This window comes from Oncorhynchus mykiss, chromosome 28, assembly GCF_057628025.1.
Source record: "Oncorhynchus mykiss isolate SJ-2025 chromosome 28, ASM5762802v1, whole genome shotgun sequence".
Classification (NCBI taxonomy): Eukaryota; Metazoa; Chordata; class Actinopteri; order Salmoniformes; family Salmonidae; genus Oncorhynchus; species Oncorhynchus mykiss.
This window is the reverse complement of record NC_143049.1, coordinates 35,090,009-35,104,504: the sequence shown is the minus strand read 5'-3', so window position 1 is coordinate 35,104,504 and position 14,496 is coordinate 35,090,009. Positions and strand designations below refer to the sequence as shown.

At 41.7% G+C, this 14,496-nt stretch overlaps 1 long non-coding RNA gene and 1 pseudogene across 2 annotated transcripts; both read left to right on the top strand.

Moving 5' to 3' along the window:
- The first annotated feature begins 3,249 nt into the window (after positions 1-3,249).
- Positions 3,250-3,908, top strand: LOC118944872 (uncharacterized). Of its 2 annotated transcripts, none has more exons than XR_005040274.2 (2): positions 3,250-3,324; positions 3,796-3,908. It is a non-coding gene; the product is annotated as an uncharacterized LOC118944872 (long non-coding RNA). The 2 variants fall into 2 exon arrangements; XR_005040273.2 differs by having other exon boundaries at positions 3,262-3,348.
- An 8,004-nt stretch (positions 3,909-11,912) lies between these two features.
- The window catches only part of LOC149970846 (uncharacterized), a 44,288-nt pseudogene continuing 41,704 nt past the window's right edge, over positions 11,913-14,496 (top strand).

Below are 14,496 nucleotides of genomic sequence, written 5' to 3'. Positions count from 1 at the left end.
GGTATTCAAATAAGAAACCCTTTTATTTTTAAGGTTACATTTGAATAAGGATTCTAAACGTCTCTGGTTTGGTTTGCACAGTCATACAACCCCAAAGAAGAGGCACAAGAAAAAACATGGAGTTAATTAAGTAATGAATGTAGTTAATAATTAATTGAGGGAAAAATGATAATAAAGACCTCTTCAGACCAATAACCACAAAATTGTAAAGATTCTGCAGAGAAGTTACCTATCCCAGTCACACACAGACATTCACACATTATCTTGTGTCTTTCGTAATTTCACGTGTACAAGTGTCAGCCATAGAAGACAAAAGAACAGCGTAAACAAGGTAACTAAAGAAATTTTATATTTCAGTTGCCTCAGGCCTGTAGTGTGATTTAAAATGTACATTTTTAGTAATTTACAGGATAAATTAAGGTTAAGTGCCTTGCTCAAGGGCACATTGACAGATCTTTCACACAGTCGGCTCAGGGACTCAAACCAGCAACCGTTCAATGACTGGCTCAATGCTGTTAATCGCTAGGCTACCTGCCGGCGAAAGTACCTTGACACCACAATGACATTTGATTATGATACTGTATGTTCATTCATACTCTGGGGCGCCTTCAGGAGGACACGTTTGGACAGTTCAGATATAAACATGTTATATAGAACAAACATGCCTCTCCGACATGGAACAAGAAATCATGTAGGCTCTATTCATGACATTTCTATCTGCAATGTTAGAGAACCTTTGAACGTGGCCCTGATCTGTCTACTGCAGTGTTTCTTGATCCTGGTCTTGGGGACACAAAGGGGAGCACATTTTAGTTTTTTTGCCCTAGCAAAATATGCCCTAGCAAAACATGCCCTAGCAAAACATGCCCTAGCAAAATATGCCCTAGCAAAATATGCACCCCTTTGGGGTCTCCCAAGGACCAGGATTAAGAAACACTGCTCTCATGTTGCCTAACAACTAAAGCTTTACTGTCACCTATTGGCTTTTTTAACACACCGGTACACCCAAATCAAACAATGAATAGGCCATTTTTTCTTCACTGTTCTTTGATTTGAGTCAAAGGTGAAGTAAGATGTTCATCTCCAGCCCCAAAAGCTGTGCGCTCGACAATACCGCGTTAAGCAGACCAAATGGGGATTTTTGTTTTGGAATCTATGAGTGTCGAATTTGGTTTACCAACAAAAATGTAATTGCTCATTTGCTATGTGAGGCTTATATGATTGAACAGAAGTTTCGTAATGATTAGGGTGTTAGAAATGTAATGATATAAGTGGACACACGTGGCATTCCGGCAACTTTGAGAAAAACTTTTTTTATATCGAAGTTGTGTCAGTTGTTCACGCACTTATCTACTCTCTCTCATTGGCTAGAATGTTCCCACCTGATTTAGCCTTGTCCACCTTTGCAGACATGCATTTCCATTATTAGAACCCACTGGGCACACACCTGGTTGAATCAACATTGTTTCTGTGTAATTTGAACGAAATTACCTTGAACCAACGTGGAATAGACGTTGAATTGACGTCTGTGCACAGTGGGAAAGGTCAGTCAACTATCTTGTCAATATAATAGATAATCTTTGTTTGATGTTCAGTATATGTATATGCTGTACTCGATACCATCTACTGCATCTTGCCTATGCTGTTCTGTACCATCACTCATTCATATATCTTTATGTACATATTCTTTATCCCTTTACACTTGTGTGTAGTAGTTTTGGAATTGTTAGGTTAGATTACTCGTTGGTTATTACTGCATTGTCGGAACAAGAAGCACAAGCATTTCGCTACACTCGCATTAACATCTGCTAACCATATGTATGTGACAAATACATTTGATTTGGAGTACCCTGCCCTGAACCTTAGACACTGCCACTAGTGGGCTACCACCCGGCACTCTACCTACCCTTCACCATAGAGACTCCTGCCCTATGTACATACAGTCATTGAACAAATGGTCACTTTAAAACATTTTACATTCTGTTTTACCCACTGTAGGTTTTCACTCCAACTCCAGTTGTAACTAACCTGATTCCTATCATCAACTAGCTAATTATTAGAAATCAGGTGCGTTACATCAGGGTTGGAGCAAAAACCTACAAGAATGGTAGCTCTCCAGGAACAGGGTTGGAGAGCCCTGGTCTATACACACTATATTCATATACGGTCTGTACACAGATTTTCTATTCATATACTGTCTATACACACCTTTCACATACTGTACATATTTATATTCCTGTCTCAGATATGTCTACATTTCTTGTTCTTTCTTTTTGGTTTATGTGTGTATTGTTATTGTATTGCTACATTGTTGGCGCTAGAAACATAAGCATTTCACTGAACCTGCGATAACGTCTGTAAACATCTTTGTTGTTTTTACACTGCTGCTACTCGCTGTCTATTATCTATCCATAGTCTGACTCAGTACTGGTATCCACATACAGTATATAGCCTCGTTATTGTTATGTAATTTTCTTGTTACATGTTTTACTTTAGTTTATTTAGGGCTCGTAATTAAATTATTGAAATTAAGCATTTCAAAGGAATTTTCCGGTTGTATTCGGCGCATGTGACAAATATAATTTGATTTGAAAATGTGTGTGCTAACACAGCCACCAGGTGGCAGTAGAGCGTTACTTGTTAGGACACAGATTGGAGTATGAATTAACATGTATTTGCAGAACTATCATGCCGACTATCAAACTGTGATGTACTTTCAGGTACATTCAAATCACTACATAGACTGAACTTCTTGTCTTCCTAAAAGGAAAAGAGGATATCAACATTAGGAACTCCCAACAAAAGGATCCACAACCAGAGTGTTTTTTTTAGAGGGGGTGAGGGGGAGTTCGTGAGAAAGAGGGAGGATAAAGTTAGAGAGAGCCACACATCTTGCAATTCACACTTATGGGTAATTTCTCACAATATATGCTAACTAATAAACTAATCTCTAACTAATAAACTAATATCTCTAATAAAAGGTTACACAGCCAGTCTCAGTTCTTGTATATCAGGGAGACATAACGGCAGAACCCTGCCGTGCTGTGCAGTCTACGGTTCCAGTCATTAGAGAGTTCCAGAAATAATCATTAGTTCAACAGCAGCGGTGGCCATTAAGATTTGATTAATGCGTCACTGCTGACATATGCTTGTCACCGACACTTTAATGTCGTCCATAATGACGATTTATTTCTCTCTCTCTCGGCAGGGCAGCAGAGCGGACAAAGACAGGATGCCACAAAGAAAAAAAATAGACACGGCTATCTGTTGGCTTGCTGTAGAAATCAGGATGCACTCGACTAAAAGTCGTATTTCGGGAGTGAGGTGAGAGCCTTCTCTTGGTTACGGGTAATTATCACTAATTGTTCTACCCTTTTAGTGTGTGTGTGTGTGTGTGTGTGTGTGTGTCTCATGCACGCAGGCCTGTGTGTCTGTATTATGACATACAGTGGGGAGAACAAGTATTTGAGACTGCTGATTTTGCAGGTTTTCCTACTTACAAAGCATGTAGAGGTCTATAATTTGTATCATAGGTGCACTTCAACTGTGAGAGACGGAATCTAAAACAAAAATCCAGAAAAATCCCATTATATGATTAATAAGTAATTAATTTGCATTTGATTGCATTATGCACAGTACATGAACATATTTACAGTATCATGTCTTTTTTTTTTAAGAGCCTTATTAATCCTAATGGCACAAATACATGTTGTGTGTATAACTTTCATCAAGAGGAAAAACATTTCAGATTATACAAAAGCAATACATTTACTAAATGGTCCATTCCTTCTCTAGGTTCATGTGTACTGGATCATGGTCTGTGTGTGCACGGAGGGAAAAGGCATGAGGTGTGACTGGATTTCAAGTTCAAAAAGGTGCCATGGCACTGTCTGTTTTTGTTTATTGTCAAGCATTGTAATCGCCCCATGGTAAAAGGATGTGCAAAAAAAGAAATGTCCTGTCACTGTCAACTGCGTTTATTTTTCAGACTTAACATGTGCAAATATATTTGTATGAACATAAGATTCAACAGACAAACTGAACAAGTTCCACAGACATGCGACTAACAGAAATTGAATAATGTGTCCCTGAACAAAGGAGGGGGGGGGGGGGGTCAAATTCAAAAGTAACAGTCAGTATCTGGTGTGGCCACCAGCTGCATTAAGTACTGCAGTGCATCTCCTCATGGACTGCACCAGATTTGCCAGTTCTTGCTGTGAGATGCTACCCCGCTCTTCCACCAAGGCACCTGCAAGTTCCCGGACATTTCTGGGGGGGGAAATGGCCCTAGCCCTCCGATCCAACAGGTCCCAGACACGCTCAATGGGATTGAGATCCGGGCTCTTCGCTGGCCATGGTAGAACGCTGACATTCCTGTCTTGCAGGAATTCACGCACAGAACGAACAGTATGGCTGGTGGCATTGTCATGCTGGAGGGTCATGTCAGGATGAGCCTGCAGGAAGGGTACCACATGAGGGAGGAGGATGTCTTCCCTGTAACGCACAGCAATAAGATTGCTTGCAATGACAACAAGCTCAGTCCGATGATGCTGTGACACACCGCCCCAGACCATGACGGACCCTCCACCTCCAAATCGATCCCGCTTCAGAGTACAGGCCTCGGTGTAACGCTCATTCCTTCGACGATAAAGGTGAATCCGACCATCACCCCTGGTGAGACAAAACCGCGCTTCGTCAGTGAAAAGCACTTTTTGCCAGTCCTGTCTGGTCCAGCGACAGTGGGTTTGTGCCCATAGGTAACGTTGTTGCCAGTGTTGTCTGGTGAGGACCTGCCTTACAACAGGCCTACAAGCCCTCAGTCCAGCCTCGCTCAGCCTGTTGCGGACAGCCTGAGAACTGATGGAAGGATTGTGCGTTCCTGGTGTAACTCAGGCATTAGTTGCCATCCTGTATCTGTCCCGCAGGTGTGATGTTTGGATGTACCAATCCTGTGCAGGTGTTGTTACACGTGGTCTGCCACTGCGAGGACGATCAGCTGTCCGTCCTGTCTCCCTGTAGCGCTGTCTTAGGCGTCTCACAGTACGGACATTGCAATTTATTGCCCTGGCCACATCTGCAGTCCCCATGCCTCCTTGCAGCATGCCTAACACGGAACCCCAACAGGCTGCGTGCGTGCGCCATCGTGCATACATTTATTTTGTCCCCCTACACCAAATGCGATCACTACACGCAGGTTAAAATATCAAAACAAACTCTGAACCAATTACATTCATTTGGGGACAGGTCAAAAAGCATTAAACATGTATGGCAATTTAGCTAGCTAGCTTTCACTTGCTACCTAATTTGTTCTATTTAGCTAGCTTGCTGTTGCTAGCTAATTTGTCCTGGGATATAAACATTGAGTTGTTCTTTCACCTGAAATGCACAAGATCCTCTACTCCGCCAATTAATTCACACATAAAACAGTCAACCGAATCGTTTCTAGTCATCTCTCCTCCTTCCAGGCCTTTTCTTCTGGACTTTATATTGCGATTGGCAACTTTCATAAATTAGGTGCATTACCGCCACTGACCTTGTTAGTCTTTGTCACCCACGTGGGTATAACCAAGGAGGAGATGGCATGTGGGTACCTGCTTCTATAAACCAATGAGGAGATGGGCGAGGCAGGACCTGCAGCGCAATCTGCGTCACAAATAGAACTGACTTCTATTTTAGCCCATGGCAACGCAGATGCTCGTTGACGCGCGCGAGCAGTGTGGGTGCAATAATTGAATAATAGATTACATTTACGTCTACATTCATTTTGCAACGTTCGCGAGCGTAATGTCTTCAGTTGACATATTTCCTATTATGTCTCCACCTCTGCAACCTGTTTGGTGTCTTCAGGCCCTTCCCGGCTGGCCCCACTAAGTCTGAGCACACTTGATTGGCGCAGTGCTGCTGGGTGTCCTCAGGCCCTTCCTGGCTGGCCCCACTGTGTCTTGAGTACACCTCCCAGGGACAGCGGCACACTTTCAACTGTCTTTCCTGATCGCTGCACTTAAAGTAAAAGAGAGTTACAGCTCTTGGAACAGCTGGGGAAATCACTCGAAAAAAGAATGTCTGACACTTTCTCAGTAAGGCTTGTAGAAAACAAGCTAGTCAAACTGGATATGTCTGAAACAATGTCAAAGTTCTTTCCGTAAAGTAAAAATATCAGTTTGGCTTTCATGATTAACTCTCTGCTACGGTGGTTAACTCATTAAAACAAATGGATTTAGAACCCGGAGCAGGTCTCAGACCAGTTTTAAGTGTCAGTGCCTATCTGATGAAGTAAGATGAGGGGGTAAAACCATAGCTCCGGTGACATTAATCACACGTGGGGATGATGATGACAAGTGTAATTTCAGACAAAAAAGAGACAACCGTTAATAACTGTAGTCAATGGAAGAGATAAATCACTTAGTTCCTACTGAAAAGGCAGGCAGAATCATTAGCCTGTATATCATACGTAATTTAACTCATTAAGTTCAGGAATAATAAACAAGGCAACATGCAGAGACCATTTTTTATACTTCTCATCAAAGGTATGATGCTGTGTATGTTCAAGTAATGTGTGTGTAGTGTATTTATTGGTGAATGTCTATATTATAAAAACTGTAAGCCTCAGACTGGAGGTGTATTTGCATTCAACATTTTTGGGCAGATTTAAAAAATAAAATTTGCCCCCAAAAAAGTGAGCGCCTGGGAGAGGCCAAAGATTCACCTGTGTTTTGTATCTTTGTTTATTTTCTGATTTTCTTTTTGGGTGGCCGGTGACCTTGGGCTCTATAAAGCTTGGGGTGGATGGTAACCTTGGGCTCTATAAAGCTTGGGGTGGATGGTAACCTTGGGGTAGACGGTAACCTTGGGCTCTCCAAAGCTTAGGGTAGACGGTAACCGTGGGCTCTCCAAAGCTTGGGGTAGACGGTAACCTTGGGCTCTCCAAAGCTTGGGGTAGACAGTAACCTTGGGCTCTCCAAAGCTTGGGGTAGACGGTAACCTTGGGCTCTCCAAAGCTTGGGGTGGCCGGCAGTAGCGGACTGGTCACCGTGAGAAACCCCCCCTTTCCCTCAGGCCCGTTGGTCTATTCCAAAGGAACGTCTATGCAACCCTTTGTCCCGCCCCCTTTGTCTCGCTCACACTCGCAGTCAAAAGTCTTCACTCAAATGCAAGTAAATGTAAAAAATAAAAAAAAACTTATTCTGTAGTAGTAGTACCAAGGCCACCGATGCTAACATCGAAGTGCTAGACTGGCAAGAGGAAGATGCCACAACCCGGTTTGCGGGTTAAAGAGTAGACGGAGAGGACAGCGAAGCCAAAGACAGTGCAGCCGAAGCAGTAGATATGTGCCTAAATGTGTTACAAATACAACATGTTATATCAGAATTTACGAGTGAAATGCAAATACTATTGGTCAAACATTTTAATTAGCACATTTTATTTCATGTCTATACAGCCATTGGTGGCAAATAGTATACATATTGTAAAACCAATCAAGTCCTTTCCCTCAAAATTCCTATTGTGTGCGGGAGAATATGGCTACAGTGATTTGCTAGCTATGATCCTCATCGCCATGGTTCCTACCACTTTGCCTCTTACTAGACAATGCATTGAAACGCATCACCATGCCAACAGTCCTGTGTGAACGGTGAGTAAAGCCACACAAAAAAAAACGTGTTGTGTTGTCATTCATTCACTTGATATGAAATAGTGGGGCTGCTGCTGTGTTTTTGTAGTTTTTCAGAATTGGGCTTTTATTAGTTAATTTATATATTATTTTATTCATATCCAGGTTGATGATAGGTCCAGTCCAGTATCAGTGGAAGAGAGTCAGGGAAGGCCAGGATGCCAGACCAACTTTTGATTATTTCAAGAGACTCAAGTCAATTTGTATGGCATTTGTGAAGCCTACTGACAGCAGTATTTTTATGAGTTGAATGGCGGATTGGAAACATGTTCACCAAAGGGTAGAAGAGCAACATGCACAGAAGTAGTGCTGAGACATACTTTTTAAGGTCCTCCCAAGCAGACATTCAAAGTCTGCTCAGTGGCAGTCAAGTGTCCGCCCACAGAGAGCAGGTACGCAGGAGAAGGCAGGTGCTGGAACGTGTCGTAGACTTAGTGAAAGTCATTGGCAAGATAGGGCTCAGTTACAGGGGGATACAGTCTGAGGCAGCGTATACATTAGAGGACACCAGTATCGATCACAGTCATTTCTTGGAGATGATAATACTGCTGGGAAAGTATGACATCTGCTTGCGTATTGAGAAAAGCAAGAACCTACATCAAGTCTGTGGCAAGAGGCAGAGGTTCTCTAATCACACTCCTCTCAAAAAATACTGTCAACACCGTCATTCACACAATTCAGAGCGTTGTCCAAGAGATCATGTCAAGTGAAATGGAGCAGGCTGGAATGTTCCAGATCGACAACGCAGGACACAACTTCTCAATACCAGTGCTCTGTCATTGACATATGTGACAGATGTGTTATGTGACAGATGTTGTACAAGAGAAGCTTGTGGCTGTTGTGAAGTGTAAGGCATCCACTGGACAGTACTTTGTCCAGTTGTTGACAGATGGAGTGGATAAATTGCAAATGCATTGGCAATGCTACGGATGGATCATCCAATATGCAGGAGAAATATAAGGGCTTCTCTACTCCGTTAACCTCAAAGTCCCCCAATCAAGTGCATGTATGGTGCTATACATGTGTCCATAATCTGGTTTGTCTGACAACAACTGAAATTGTCTTAGCAAGTGGGTCCCTGTTTGCTCTCCTTAACATTGCTGTGTTACTCTGTGAATCCTACCAAAGGATAGATGTGTGGGAGAAGAAGAGCCAGGACTTGCGCCACAGACACCTCTCTCTATGGAATGCCGTTTGGGTCTTAAAGCACGTGGTCAAAACACAATATTTTTAATGCTGTGTTTGTAAAGTAAGCAGGTGCAGGTGATAAATTAACGCCTACGCGCATCAAATAAGCGCCTGCAAATGTGCTAAATAAACGGCTGCAAGCAGTCCTGCACACGCCAAATTAACTCCTACAGCTGCTAAATATACACCTACACACTAACTTAACTCGTACTTTAATATTGTCGTGTCTTTACTATCATTAAACTGAAGACTTTGTTTTTATCAAAGATTCTCTGTAATTAGTTACTCGATTAAACTGAATAATCATGTAACTGTAAATAACTAGGAAGTTGGGGCACCAAGGAAAGTATTCCGATTACAAAGTTATAATTTCCCAATATATCCTTTCAGATATTTTCATATCTGATCAATAGTATTCTGATTAATTATATATTTATTTTACCTCACGTTAGTCTCATTCCAAACGTCGTAAATTGTATTCACTATGAGTCATCCATACATCAATTGTCTTAAATCATTTATTTATTACTAACTAAGTAATTCACAGAAATTCATAAACAAACAAACAAAGGTAAATGTAATGATAGGAAAATGTGCCCTAGTGGGCTGAACCGGTATGGCGGCTTGTTAGACAAAGGGGAAATTAGGGGGGGGGGGGGGGGTTCGACCAAGAAGTCACTACAAAGTGATAATTATAACAATTAAAATGTGCTAATCCTTTACACATGAACGCTTACTCATTTGAGAACATTTGCAATCGATATATATATATATATTTACGCTCAGTGTGTCATCTTGATCGATGGTGAAAAGTCTTTCTTTTGTAGAAATGTCCGTCTCTCTCCCTCTCTCTCTCGGTTAGAGGGGATAGTTCAAAGTGACATTCGTTATAGAATGACTGTTTCGGCGGTTGTCATTCTAAGCGTTTAATGATACCGAATTCCTAGCTGCAGACTAGTAATTAATATCAAAGACTTGTTCTTATTCTGTCGGTATCGATAGTCTAAGAGTTTAACCACGTGGTATGGTTAAAAGATTCTACAACCTTTAGCCATCTCGTAATTGAGGTAAGCTTGGTCTACAACCTTTGTCCTCAACCTAATGGAGAAAAACATGGTCTAGTGATAATTTCTCAAAGTTGGGTTTTATTCGGAATGGCAGAAAAGGGCTGTCCCAGGATGTCTGACCCTAACTGGGCTCAGGGGCGGGCGGTCCTCTGATTTAGTTCAAATCCAATTGGGAATTGTTTTTTTCTTCAGTCCACAATCATATTACACCATTATACAAACAGTATCATACTCACTCATCTTATACAACAATTAGATGTACACCTCATATCTGAGGCTATTATATAAACAGCGTTATGGTAATGTAGCCACACCGTCTCTCTTGAGCTTCCCAAGTTGTGACAAACGGACCAATTCGTAGCTAGATTCTTCACCGATCTTTTACACTTTCTCTGGAACATGAAATTTGTTCGTACCTCAAGTTCTGTGAGGTGGAAGGATTTCCTTTGTCTCCATGAAAAACTACTCTATAACTGTGTGTCCATGAGGTCTTCTCGGGAATATACGACCTCTGACCACAGCAGCCTAGTTGAAGGAGGCAAGGGGGGAGGCAGAGGGAGAGGGGGATGGTTGCTATACTCACGTGGCCAAAGTCATGACAATATGCTAATTTTACCAGCCAATTTCCCTACCTCTTCCTCTCACTAAATCAGTGTGCAGTCATGTTTGAGGCAACAACACCACAATTGAAGATGGATAAGGAAGTTCCTTCTCGTCGCTGCAAACAGACCCTAAATCTCTGCACTCGGCTTCTGCTCTCCGATAATCCTGGACTTAATGCCCTTCAGTCCACGTGAACAAGGTTGAATATTTATAAATACTTAATCATAAAGTTGATCTGCTAGCTAACACAGAGGACGGATTTGTGTAGTGCTATGCAGCTATGTTGGAGGCTCAGACACTGAGTTAGCAGTGTAAGTAACTTAGGCATATGTGTCGCTAATATTGTAAGTCTGATTAGGCCAAGGGAGTATTTTATACTTTAGTATATGTAGAATATATATATTTTGTTGTAATGAATGCTGGTATTTAAATGGCTGGACTGCTAAATGAGTTACTAGTTCGCTTGTTAACGTTCCTTAGCCGCACATCCCGGCCATAGCCACAGTGAACGGCGCCATCTTGTCATATTTTTAAAGCCCTGCTAGTTACATAAAGGTGACTTATTATCGAGGAGTACTGACGTCAAACATGTTTTTGTATTTTTTAGGCAAAACAACAACTGAAGGTCTAAAACTTCAGGCAGGCTGGCTGGCTAGCTATAATTTCAATGCTACCTAGCCTTTGCCACGCTAGTATGAAAACATTTATAAAGCGCACAAAGCTCATTTGACCTAGGACAACCCTGTAAATACTTTGCTAATAACTACAACATATCAGCTTTCCAACAGCACAGATATTCATTTTGAAAACCCTTTGAAATATGAATATTTCATCTAAGCCTATGATGTAGAAATGAACAACTTCAGACATAAACCAGGAATGTTAACGTTCTTATGGCACTGTTTGAACAGGAATCGCAGTCCCATCCATGGTCTCCATTTTCACAAAACTGTCGTCTTGCAGAATGGAAACCATGCTGAGGAACCTTGGGTGGGCTAGGGGGAGGCTGATAAATGTTGGGTGTGGTTGGGTTTACTGCTTGTTTTGTTGTTTTCACTCTTCGTTCTCCTGCTGCCTATTCTATTCGTTCTTGAGCAACATTCCTATTCATGTCTTGGCTTTAAAATCCAATATTATAAAAACATTACTTGGCCACAATTTGTGACAGTTACTATAATTTAAAAGTGTTTTTGGAATGAGGGGGGTGGGCTGTGTCACAATACATTAAGTAGCCTAAACACAGTGTATTGTTGTTACAGCCAGTTCCCGGGCTCGTCGGACTTGGAGAGGAGGTAGAGGTGCACCTTGTTATGCCATCACTCAAGAGCAACTGAGGTTTCTGATGTCCTGTGCTTTCAGTGTGTCTCAGATGGCAGATATTCTACATGTGTCCCGATCGACAGTCAAATGTCGTCTATGGTCAGTTGGCCTTGGGAGTAAATGGTATAAACTACAGACTTTAGATGCATGGTTTTCAGTTTCTTACCAATCAAACAATTTAGAATGACTACCATCAAGACAGGACGTTAAAATGATTATGAGGATATGCATTACCTCATCCCTGTCCATTGAAGTGTCTGGAAAAAATTAACAATCCGTCACCTGCAACGTTATAGTCTGACATGTCAGACTTGGCTCTGGATGAAAACATTAAGGACTTGGTGGCTGGGAACGACAAACGTGGACCGGAGGCTGTTTCGATCACAATTAAGGGCTCTGGGTGCAGAGACGCAGAGCGAGGGACAGCATGCTTCGTGTTAACCCTAGGGCGGCTGCCCTCAGAGCCATGTCGCAGAGGCTGCATAGATGGTCATACCGTGTTGCTGGACCAAACTCGTTATGGTACCTTGATGGAAACCACAAACTGATAGACACAATTATCTATATCACTGGTGAGAAGTTGTACATTGTAACATATCAAAATTGTTCATCAACAACTAAAAGTTCAGTAAGCAATGGCCCTTGATACCATGTCACTCATGTGGGTAATAATTGGTTTATTGTGTTTCTGCTACTTCTGTGATTGTTAATTTCACGATGCAGATATTCTATCAAACATGCTTATATTGAGGACATAAAGAGGCAAAAACAGTTGGAGCAAAAGTATTTGTGCCTAAGTGTGAAGAACAGGAGAGTCTGTCCTCTTGACTCATCAAGAGAAACGTGGTTATTTGTCCTATTGAAGTAGATATTGTAATCCCACATCATCCGCTGCAGGAAACAGTCTGGAACAAACCCTTGTTGTGGCCTTTAGAGGGCTAACGGAAGGACTTATAGTTGTGATCCGCGGTAGACTGTTCATTAACATTGTTCCACATTTTGGATGTTCATTTAAATATCTGGCCTGCTGCTTTGTTATATCCTGCAGGAACCTGATGCAGCATCTAAGTGGCAAAGGAGGATGGTGATGTTTGTATATTTAAATGTGTCTTCAGCTTTTGTATCAACCAGAGCTGTGTTTTGTGATTTAAGTGGAGGATAGTTATACATGGTGGCATTGATGGGTACAGCCGTCTCGTTGTTTCTCCGTGCTTCCAGCAACAACTCGCAGCAGTACTGTAACGGATTGCTTCATGAATGCTGTCTCCAGAAATGGCGTTCCCTCCACAGTTAGGACGGACCGTGGAGGAGAAAACAACCCTGTCTGCTTGTTGAATGTAATACATATATGAAAATATATATTTTGTTTTAAATAGAGCTACATTATAGTGAGTGATACATGCGGCTACATTTTTTTCCCCCTGTAAATCATTTTCAGAACGCAATCACAGCTTTATTGCTTTCTCCATGTTTTTTTAAATTAATAAGCCTTTAAATAACCTTTTACAGACTACTTCTACAAACAAGGCTACACTTGTGGCAGCACCTATTCCTGTGGCACCCCATCTTCTGCACCACTTCCTGTGGCCTCCCCTCCACCATTCCCTGAGGCTTATCGTCCACCTTCACCACACTCGCCTGTTGTTGTTGGTGATGACAATGAGGTAGTCATCCCTGTAAATAATTAAATGTCTTGTTATTACAGATGAATTGTGGGAAGTATCTGAGCTTTGTTATTCTGAATGTCTCTGCTGAAGTTAATGAGATGCCAACCAAATGAATGTGATGAGGGACAACGTTTATGATTGTGCAATGAGAGGCTTTAAGAGTACCCGCTTTAATCCAGAGGCATAAATAGACACGGTTTTTAAGGATGCTGAAGGAAAAGGGGCAGCTGATGAGGGCAGTCCCTCAAGAGAATTTCTCCGTCTGCTAATGAGTGCCATCCATTCCTCTGCAATATTTGAGGGACGACCTGATTGTCAAAAATGCCTTTCTTGCAATTCTAAAGGTGAGTTACACATTTACACCAACAAAGACACGTTTGTTTATGGCAATATATATGACCTGAGTAAGACATTTGATTTTTGTATGTAATGTGTCCTTTATTTACTGTTTGTCTTCTGTGTGACAGCACTCTGATGGCGTATACAAGCAGGTGGGCCGCATGATTGCTGTCTGTCTGGTACATGGGGGTGTTGAGCCACATTTTTTCAGAGAGGCTATACAGGCAAGTGTGTGGCCTACAACCTCCTGTGCCAGAACTGAAAGAAATTGCAGAATATGACTTCAGAGAGAAGTTGGAGAAGGTAAGTACTTTATACTGTGATGGATGTGAAGCTACTGTTAATTTGCACTAAGTTTGAAAAAATTAGGGTTGTAGTTCATGAGAACTTTTCCACATGGATTTGGTTTATTTTTGTTGGCAGTCAATCTTCAAGGGTATTGATAATACGTTTATTGTTTTGCTAATTTGTCCCAAAACACAGTTTAATCTAAGATCCAGTTAGCACAAACTGTTGACGAGGCACATGAATTGGTCATGTTGGGTCCAGTGCGATACATTCGTACATTGGAGAGGGATGCCCTGGTGAAGTCAGCCACAAAGTTATATTTAGAAAGCAGGATATGGGATGCTCTTGAGTGGCG